Below are 11,523 nucleotides of genomic sequence, written 5' to 3'. Positions count from 1 at the left end.
TGCCAAGCGTTGTTATCTCGTGTTTATATAAGCCCTCTTTGTGGACAGCTTTAAAAATTCATTTATAATTAACATTACTGCTGCATAATTGCTTGTGGGAAGAACAAAGCTGTTTACACCATGGCCTGGATTTAGATATTTAGTTCTCTTCTCATAACACTTTTTATTGTGGTTGTTTACAGTGTGTCATGGTAGAGATGTTAATAGAGAGGATCTCGGCTTTAAGAGGGCGTACAAAGATCTTTTCTTTACGCTGTATGTGATTAGCTTCAGCGTCAGCCTGTTTAAGAGGCCTCCTCCTATTTAGAAAGAAGGAGGCTTTAGGGGGCTTTACACAAGGGCGATGGAGTGGTGCTCGTCCTTTCTCTAATTTCGGTGGGGAGGCTATTTTGATTTAAATGAAGGCTATCTATCAGAGGTTAAGAAGGATCCATTCAGGTCAGAAGAAAAGAGATGCTGTCAACAAACCTGTCGGTGAGCTGCACGGGCACGCATGCACAACAGATGTGTTAAAGAAAGACCGGCCTGCCGCTACGAACTTTGAATAAGCTTTATTTCTTTCTCTTAAAGCAGCTTTATATTAGGTTCATTTCCAGGCAGACGGATAGAGAACTTCTGGATTTTAGGCCTGTGGTCGGCGCACCCATGACACAATTCAACCGCAGTGACTAATTTTCCCCTCGCGCTTAAGCAGCAAACTGGCACCAAGAGTTTTAATGCACCAATAAAGCTGGATAGGGAATTGACGCCATTCTCAGCTAAACTGTTCACGTGTCTGATTTCATTAGACCATCAGCTGAACTGAAGGAATACAGCACAATGCACACAGAAACCAAAAACATCTGTGTATTCTTTACAGTACAATTAAAAGACTACTATTGTAACATTTTATTGGTTTTGTTTTGTTTTCTGTTGGATGTACGTAGTTCAGTTAAACCCTCTTTAATTCATATAGCACTTTTCACATTGCGCATTGTTTCAAAGCAACTTGAAATGCACTTTTAAAAATAAATGTGCTACCAAATGGACTTTACAATGATGTCATAGAAGAACCATTTTTGGTTCCCAAATAAACCATTTCGTCTACATTCATAATGTTGTAGTGGGCAATGCTTCAACATGTGGCGCAGACACACTTTCAACGCCCAGAGTTTGATTCCTGGCTTAAGATCCTTTGATGGTCCTGTACCCCTCTATTTACCCTGTACTCTTTACCCTCTACTTAAAGTAAGGAACAATGTATAGGCAGTGTGAAGGTGCTTATTTCGTGATAACAACCAACTGCCTGTGCATTTTCCTGCTTATTACACTGCTATTAACAACATGAGTAAAGTAAGAAACATTGGTCACACTTTATTTTACGGTATCACTGTTACAGTGTAATTATACATTTAAGTACTAAGTAATAATCATTAATAACATGTACTTACTATAGGGTTGGGGTTAGGATTAGGGTTTGGTTTAGGGTTGGTTGCATATAATTATGCATAATTAACTGTTATTACTATAATAATTAAATGTAACACCGTAAAATAAAGTGTTACCGAAACATTAAATATTGACTTGAAATATTTTATTAGCTATCTCACAAATTTTTCCGTAGCATTCTCACGGATCTCCGCATTTTTCCGTGGCCCTACTACGGACTGTCTTTTTCCGTGCCATTCTCACGGATTGGTTACTCAACTGTTTTGTCCTATTTTCTTACCATTTTTGCTTCGGTTTAGGTTTAGATTTACATGAAATGACATCCCTACCCAAACCTAACTCTAACCCCAACGCCAGGCGACAATTGTTTAAAGTTTCGAAAATATAAAAGAATAAATCAGAATTTTTTTTATAAACCAATGGTTAAAGTGACATAAGTAGTTGTAACGGGCCAGCATTCGTCAAACTTTTATGACCCCCTCCCCCACCCGTTGACAGTTGCTATCTGACAGGTCGTTTTTATGACCCTTTGACAGGGGGCGGGACCATCAATCAAAATCTGGACAAGTTGTCAACTTTAGACAGAAAGTATTTAATGTTTTTATTGCCGGTCATTTAGAGTGATTGTTTTTCCTGAGTGTGTTTTATGTTAAGCGTATGGTGTCATGTTTAATGACGGCTCGTGTTTCGACATTTACTGTTTATTGACATTTGATGTCAGATCTCAACCATCCTCCCACCTTTGCTCGCCCCGTGCGCTTCTCAATACTGACTTTCACACCGCGGGTGTGTTGTTGAATCTAAAGTTTTGCAACAGCATAAGTTTATTTAAAGGCAATCACTAATCATATATATATATATATATATTAGATGTACCAGGCTACGCTTAAAGCCGATGTTTTCTATCGAGCTATAGTTTCTGATCAGACACAAAGTCTGAACTAAATAAAATTTTAAACGGTTCACGAAGTCCGGGAATCTTTTCATGACCTGGTCTACAGTTTCACGCGTATTAAAGATCCGGCGGTGTCTGACAAAGCGTCGGGTGATTGTTCATATCTGTCATTTAAAATAAAGTTAATAAATGTAATTCTGTCCACTATGGCAAAATAGGAATTTATTTTAGATTTAGACAAATCATGAACAATGCTACGATTAAAACATTTGTTTGTAACATCACAAGTTATTTAATGAAATATTCCGTATACGTGTATAGTTTAAGCAATGATCTGAGCCATAACCTTCGGAGCCGGCAATACTATAATCTTTAGACAAAAGTCTAAACTAAATACAATTTTAAACGATTCATGAGTTCCGTGAATCTTTTCATGACCTGCTCTATAGTTTCACGCGTATTAAAGATCCGGCGGTGCCTGACAAAGCGCAGGGTGAGTGTTCATATATGCCGTTTTAAATTAAAGTTAATAAATGTAATTCTGTCCACTATGGCAAAATAGGAGTTTTATTTTAGATTTAGAGGATTCTTTAATCATGTCTATGATTAAGACATGTGTATACGTGCACCGATGGTGACAGAGACCTTATATCTGACGTTAAGAAACTTTTAAAAGATTAAAGACGTGTTCATCCATCTTAGGAGGTTTTTATTTTTAATTAAATGATTCTTAAAACCATGTGTGAAAAGGTGTATATTATACAAAGAGTCTTACATTGTCTGCTCTGACAAAAATAAAATATTATTTTAGATTTTATGTCAATTGACTGCGTGTATGACAAATATAGTTTGATATATACGTTTGTATTGGCAAGAGACTTCTGTAAAGTCACGCAAGAATAAATATTTTAGTTGTAACTGGTTAACCTTAAATGTACTATTATCTATTTAACTATAAGCTATATTTTACTGAACAGCCTCAAAGTTTCTGATGCTGAACTTATGACCGTATGTGATAGATATTTCACAGCAGGGTCAGTTTGTAATCTAGGTAGAGTCTTTTAAAACTGTAATGGTAAAATGTAATATGGACACTCTGTCAAAAATAAAGCATTTGTTTGTAACAAATTATTTAATGAAATATTCAGCAGTGGTATAGCGATGAACAGTGCCAAAACCACCGGGGACACCAATAACACATTCTTTAGACTAAAGGCTATTTATTTTAAACTAAATAAAAGTTTAATCTTTTCAGACATAGTATTCTGATCACACCATTAGATCGCGCTCCGGCGTTTATAATAGAGAACATACGCGGATGAGTGTTCATATCCACAGTTAAGAAACTTTTAAACGATTAAAAACACTTTCATATCATTTTCTGAGTTTGTTTTAAATTAATGACATCTTAAAATCAACTGTGAATATGTGTTTATTACACAATAAAATGTAATTCTGTCCGCTCCGGTATAATAGGGGTTTTATTTTAGATTGGGACTTTCTTTAACCAAAGGCTCTGATTAAAACATGTGAATGCGTGTACCAACGTTGCCAGAAAACGTACGCTGATGCGCTCATATATCTGGCGTTAAGAGCCTTTTAAACGTTTTAAGACATTTCACCCTATTCTGAGTTTAATTCATTAATGTCATCTAATATCCAAGTGTACATGTCTATTTACGATAAATGTAACACGGTACACATTTGTCAAAATAAAAGGGTTCTTGAACATGTTATTCCAGTGGGTGTTTCTTGTTTTGCGAGTGTTCGACATATTTATTGATGTGGAAAAAGTTTGTTGTTTGGACGAGCAGTTTCAGTCTCTCTCTCTCTCTCTCTCTCTCTCTCACTCTCTCGCTCTCTCACTCTCTATCACCAGGCCGCTATCAACCAGCAGACAACCCCCAGATGTCTGGACAGAGGGAGTGTTGGTAAAATAAAAGAAACTCAGCCCCCCATTGTCAAAAAGTAAAAGGCTTATTTTAGATTTCAGGCTTCATTACTCAGATACAGATTAAAGCATGTTATTTCTTATTCGTAATTTAAAGAAACTTAGAAGTTTTAAGACATTTCATCACACATCCTATGATGACATAAACCCTTGTGTTAGCCCTTAGAGTACAACAAAACGGGTGCAAATATTATTTATCAACGTTTGATGTTGTTATAAACCAGGTTGTCACATACGTGACAACAATCATTGCTTTAAAGACAAAACATTTAACAAATTTGACATTTTGTTAAACATGGTTGTGTGCGTCCACAAACACAACATCAGTTAGGACATGGTTCTACATAATATTAAAATCACGGGCTTACGTTAAATAGGTAAACCTTAATTTTTACTAAATAAAATAAAAATAAACTATTTTAACATATTATCCGATATTAGGTTAGGTTTAAGATGAATTAGTGTCTATAGCTTTACGAATTACATCGTAAAACCCCCAGCGGATATGGTGTGTGCGTGTGCGTGTGCGCGTGTGCAATGGCTGTTATCACGTGGTGCGGACCGAACGACCAACGCTGCGGGGGTTGTGAAGCGAAGAATGAGTTCAGATGAGAAGTTTTTCCTTCTGAACACAGAACCTTTACCAAAAACGTAACCCGGATTAACACATCACAGAACAATTTGAACAACCGTGTCGGATTCGTACACACCAGAGGTCTGTTTTATGTTTTGCAGAAACTGTGGAAGCTTTTGATGCTGCCAAGGTGTCCGAATTCGCAAACAAACTATCAAACGCAACGCGGCGGAAACAGTGGACACGATCCTTTTGTTGCTGAGAAAGCGATTGAACTCAGAAACAAACAAGCAAGCAAAATTGTCTACGAAACTACAGATTCTTGAAAAAGATGGCACAAAGATCATTCGAACGACTACGCAATGGCCAGATGGGGTATGTGTACGGGACCGACCTTTTTAAAGATATGCTTAAAAAGAACTACAAGCGCGAGATGTCCAATCTACTATGTACTGTGATATACAAAGAGGCCAATGTGTGCATGCCTCCAAACTATTGCGAATCTAACGCCGGTCGTGTAACCAGACTCAAGGAAAAAACAGATGGTGTGAAAATTATAGATGGCTCTTTCAATAACATTGTACAGACAGTTGTACAGGCCCAAGAGGAACCCCGTGTGATTATTAGAAAGGCCCTAGAGATATTTTATGAATGTGACGAGGCCGAGTTCTACATCATCAATATCATACTTATGTCGGCCTTTGTAATTGACGTATGCATTGATATCCTTGTAAAGAAACGAGAAATTAATGTGTGTGAAATCATAGAAAATGCCGTAGATTTCATGTTTGAAAAGGGTCTTGGATCATGCATGCACTTTCTATGGTATCTAGATAATATCATAACGTTTAATGATGACTAAAAAACCAAACCTGTGAGCCAATGGTATATTTTACGCAAGTTTTACAGTTGTTTTTTAGTTTTCCAAAAGTTTCATTCTGTTTTATTTTTTACTCAACATTATGATGGCAATCCATGTCCGTCAACAATTGTATACTTTAACAAAAACTACGTTCTAGTAGTTTCAATGTATGGTCACTGTTGTTTTTCATCATTGATTTTGTTTACTGCTTATGTTTTTGTTTTTTTTTTTGTATGTTTTGCTGTACCGGTTTCATAAAAACAAAAAATATACAAGGATTTTTGGTCTTAATGTCTGTGTTGTTACCATTAGAACATTTAGACATCTTGTTCAGACAACGTGTGACATTGCTCATTCTTCATATGTTTTTGCAAATCCACACAGAGAAATGTGAAAGATTAATAGAAATTACATGTGGCTACATCACATGTTTTTTCAGAGGCGTAAAAATAAAAGTCAACAGTGTTAGTATGGGAATCTAAAACAGCACATGCACGATATGATCCTAATTTTGTTACCTGACGTCTGTCACATAGTCAAAGATCATCTACTTCATGTCTCTACGAATCCTGACAGAGTTTTAGTTTCATATACACAACACATCAAATGTAAACCACGGTAAACTAAATACATTTGACAGCCAAGATCTCTAATTTTCATCATCAAACATCACTCACTTTTAAGGTACCGAAAGGTTTTTGTTTAATTTAGTTTAACTCAACACTGAAATTTTAGTTTAAGCACACAGAAATGCACAGATTTTACGTTTTCAGTATTCATGTGTACATCACATGGTGATTTCAGTCTCTACTAGATCGATGATCTAACAATATTAGCTACAAATGTTAGCTCTGATTTCACAAAACATCCATTTACATTCAAAACCTATGGATTCAACGCCTTAAAGTCATCATTTTTATTTCGTTCACATCAACAGCACCAATATTTTTGAATGTGCAAACTGATTTACTTCGTTTTAAACATGTTTGTGCGGTTTCGGTCTAGATTTTATAGAAAACTTCAGAACATGACACCGTTTTAACATTTACAAAATGAAACATTTTACTTTTAAGTGTCCCCCATGAGTATATGTTGCTGCGACAAATACTTTTGATTGTTTGGAAATTATATGATTGCAGAGAAACAACGCAAAAGTTTTGAACTTTAACATAATTTTATATGGGTCCTGATTTTTAAAAACAGTAAGATGTAATGTTTCTTACACACAGATCTAAACACATCACAAGTCTGAATGTTTAATAACATAAAAACCTGTATGTAAAGGTTTGTTGACGTATTTTAGACACAAGCTGTTTATTTTAATCTTTAAACAAATGTGTATGACAAAAGTTGTACTGCCTGAACTGCCACTAAGGGTCGATGCCGAAATGTTAAATCTAAGTATTTGCAAAACAACCTGCACCAACATATAGATGTTTTCAATCTAATGGTAACGGTTTTAAATGTGATCAAACTATTTCAAACAGCACCAAGTTGTAGATGGTTGCGACTTAATTTACAAGGTTTTAACACACATTACTGCTTTGTCACGGGGTGTTTCATCGCATTGCTGATACATGCAACAGACTCTCAAGTTTTATGTTAAAAGGATTACTAAATAAAAACCTAAGCATTTTGTATTATGTTGGCACTGATGATTTTACAAGTTTACAGTTTCAAACATTTTTGCTATATTCGCCGTGAAAGATTTAGTAAATAAATCTAAAACATACACAGGGTTGAGGCGGTCCCTTAATCTTCTAACACGATTTTCAAGAGATTACCAACATGTATGATGTACTAACTGTCAGGGGATCTGTGATATTATTTTCTGAAGTAATTAGCTATCTAAGGGGGCTACTGCACAATAACTTATGCGATAAAGAGTTTGTTACATAACCTATAGAAACGAAACAAGATAAATTACAAAGTCACTGGCATGAGGTTTACACTTAAACAAATCACGCAGATGTTTAAAGTGAAGTTGTTACGCCCAGAGAGGAATGTCCCTAACTCCAGGACTCCTATCTCCGCCTATCCGTTACAGTCATTAAATCGGCGCCAGTATGATTCATTCAAACACAATCGCCTAACAAGTTTCAAGAAACTATGGACTCCTACTGCTACACCAACACATTCGCGCTACCCCACCCCAGAGCAATTATGAGAGAACCTACAGCTGGACCTGTGCACACAATAAGTCCACCATAGTATCTGATGGCGGACCATCAACCTACAACAACAACACAACCCTTTGTACGGCTCAAGTAATGTCTAATGATGTTCCAATGGACCGGTGCCCCCAAGAAGGATCCGACAAAGCCTGATGAATCGATATACATTGCGTGTATCGATTCCACAGACTGTTTGGTTTCAAGATCATGAAATAGTCGTAGTGATACATCTGTTACAAACTTGATGACAAAAAGCTAAGGGCTTTCTATAGAATATTTAGAGACTATTACCTGTGTGGTTTGTGTGTATTTACAATATCAAATAATAATCAAATTGCTGTTTGTGAAATTATTGAACCGATCGTGAAAAACGTTGAGATATTTCTACACTACAATGATAACATATGATGTATTTCTTTTACTTGATGAGAAATAAAAAATATGTACCACTTTAAACATCTGCGTGATTTGTTTAAGTGTAAACCTCATGCCAGTGACTTTGTAATTTATCTTGTTTCGTTTCTATAGGTTATGTAACAAACTCTTTATCGCATAAGTTATTGTGCAGTAGCCCCCTTAGATAGCTAATTACTTCAGAAAATAATATCACAGATCCCCTGACAGTTAGTACATCATACATGTTGGTAATCTCTTGAAAATCGTGTTAGAAGATTAAGGGACCGCCTCAACCCTGTGTATGTTTTAGATTTATTTACTAAATCTTTCACGGCGAATATAGCAAAAATGTTTGAAACTGTAAACTTGTAAAATCATCAGTGCCAACATAATACAAAATGCTTAGGTTTTTATTTAGTAATCCTTTTAACATAAAACTTGAGAGTCTGTTGCATGTATCAGCAATGCGATGAAACACCCCGTGACAAAGCAGTAATGTGTGTTAAAACCTTGTAAATTAAGTCGCAACCATCTACAACTTGGTGCTGTTTGAAATAGTTTGATCACATTTAAAACCGTTACCATTAGATTGAAAACATCTATATGTTGGTGCAGGTTGTTTTGCAAATACTTAGATTTAACATTTCGGCATCGACCCTTAGTGGCAGTTCAGGCAGTACAACTTTTGTCATACACATTTGTTTAAAGATTAAAATAAACAGCTTGTGTCTAAAATACGTCAACAAACCTTTACATACAGGTTTTTATGTTATTAAACATTCAGACTTGTGATGTGTTTAGATCTGTGTGTAAGAAACATTACATCTTACTGTTTTTAAAAATCAGGACCCATATAAAATTATGTTAAAGTTCAAAACTTTTGCGTTGTTTCTCTGCAATCATATAATTTCCAAACAATCAAAAGTATTTGTCGCAGCAACATATACTCATGGGGGACACTTAAAAGTAAAATGTTTCATTTTGTAAATGTTAAAACGGTGTCATGTTCTGAAGTTTTCTATAAAATCTAGACCGAAACCGCACAAACATGTTTAAAACGAAGTAAATCAGTTTGCACATTCAAAAATATTGGTGCTGTTGATGTGAACGAAATAAAAATGATGACTTTAAGGCGTTGAATCCATAGGTTTTGAATGTAAATGGATGTTTTGTGAAATCAGAGCTAACATTTGTAGCTAATATTGTTAGATCATCGATCTAGTAGAGACTGAAATCACCATGTGATGTACACATGAATACTGAAAACGTAAAATCTGTGCATTTCTGTGTGCTTAAACTAAAATTTCAGTGTTGAGTTAAACTAAATTAAACAAAAACCTTTCGGTACCTTAAAAGTGAGTGATGTTTGATGATGAAAATTAGAGATCTTGGCTGTCAAATGTATTTAGTTTACCGTGGTTTACATTTGATGTGTTGTGTATATGAAACTAAAACTCTGTCAGGATTCGTAGAGACATGAAGTAGATGATCTTTGACTATGTGACAGACGTCAGGTAACAAAATTAGGATCATATCGTGCATGTGCTGTTTTAGATTCCCATACTAACACTGTTGACTTTTATTTTTACGCCTCTGAAAAAACATGTGATGTAGCCACATGTAATTTCTATTAATCTTTCACATTTCTCTGTGTGGATTTGCAAAAACATATGAAGAATGAGCAATGTCACACGTTGTCTGAACAAGATGTCTAAATGTTCTAATGGTAACAACACAGACATTAAGACCAAAAATCCTTGTATATTTTTTGTTTTTATGAAACCGGTACAGCAAAACATACAAAAAAAAAACAAAAACATAAGCAGTAAACAAAATCAATGATGAAAAACAACAGTGACCATACATTGAAACTACTAGAACGTAGTTTTTGTTAAAGTATACAATTGTTGACGGACATGGATTGCCATCATAATGTTGAGTAAAAAATAAAACAGAATGAAACTTTTGGAAAACTAAAAAACAACTGTAAAACTTGCGTAAAATATACCATTGGCTCACAGGTTTGGTTTTTTAGTCATCATTAAACGTTATGATATTATCTAGATACCATAGAAAGTGCATGCATGATCCAAGACCCTTTTCAAACATGAAATCTACGGCATTTTCTATGATTTCACACACATTAATTTCTCGTTTCTTTACAAGGATATCAATGCATACGTCAATTACAAAGGCCGACATAAGTATGATATTGATGATGTAGAACTCGGCCTCGTCACATTCATAAAATATCTCTAGGGCCTTTCTAATAATCACACGGGGTTCCTCTTGGGCCTGTACAACTGTCTGTACAATGTTATTGAAAGAGCCATCTATAATTTTCACACCATCTGTTTTTTCCTTGAGTCTGGTTACACGACCGGCGTTAGATTCGCAATAGTTTGGAGGCATGCACACATTGGCCTCTTTGTATATCACAGTACATAGTAGATTGGACATCTCGCGCTTGTAGTTCTTTTTAAGCATATCTTTAAAAAGGTCGGTCCCGTACACATACCCCATCTGGCCATTGCGTAGTCGTTCGAATGATCTTTGTGCCATCTTTTTCAAGAATCTGTAGTTTCGTAGACAATTTTGCTTGCTTGTTTGTTTCTGAGTTCAATCGCTTTCTCAGCAACAAAAGGATCGTGTCCACTGTTTCCGCCGCGTTGCGTTTGATAGTTTGTTTGCGAATTCGGACACCTTGGCAGCATCAAAAGCTTCCACAGTTTCTGCAAAACATAAAACAGACCTCTGGTGTGTACGAATCCGACACGGTTGTTCAAATTGTTCTGTGATGTGTTAATCCGGGTTACGTTTTTGGTAAAGGTTCTGTGTTCAGAAGGAAAAACTTCTCATCTGAACTCATTCTTCGCTTCACAACCCCCGCAGCGTTGGTCGTTCGGTCCGCACCACGTGATAACAGCCATTGCACACGCGCACACGCACACGCACACACCATATCCGCTGGGGGTTTTACGATGTAATTCGTAAAGCTATAGACACTAATTCATCTTAAACCTAACCTAATATCGGATAATATGTTAAAATAGTTTATTTTTATTTTATTTAGTAAAAATTAAGGTTTACCTATTTAACGTAAGCCCGTGATTTTAATATTATGTAGAACCATGTCCTAACTGATGTTGTGTTTGTGGACGCACACAACCATGTTTAACAAAATGTCAAATTTGTTAAATGTTTTGTCTTTAAAGCAATGATTGTTGTCACGTATGTGACAAC

Source organism: Paramisgurnus dabryanus, chromosome 3, assembly GCF_030506205.2.
Source record: "Paramisgurnus dabryanus chromosome 3, PD_genome_1.1, whole genome shotgun sequence".
Classification (NCBI taxonomy): domain Eukaryota; kingdom Metazoa; phylum Chordata; class Actinopteri; order Cypriniformes; family Cobitidae; genus Paramisgurnus; species Paramisgurnus dabryanus.
Note: the sequence above shows the minus strand (reverse complement) of the source record.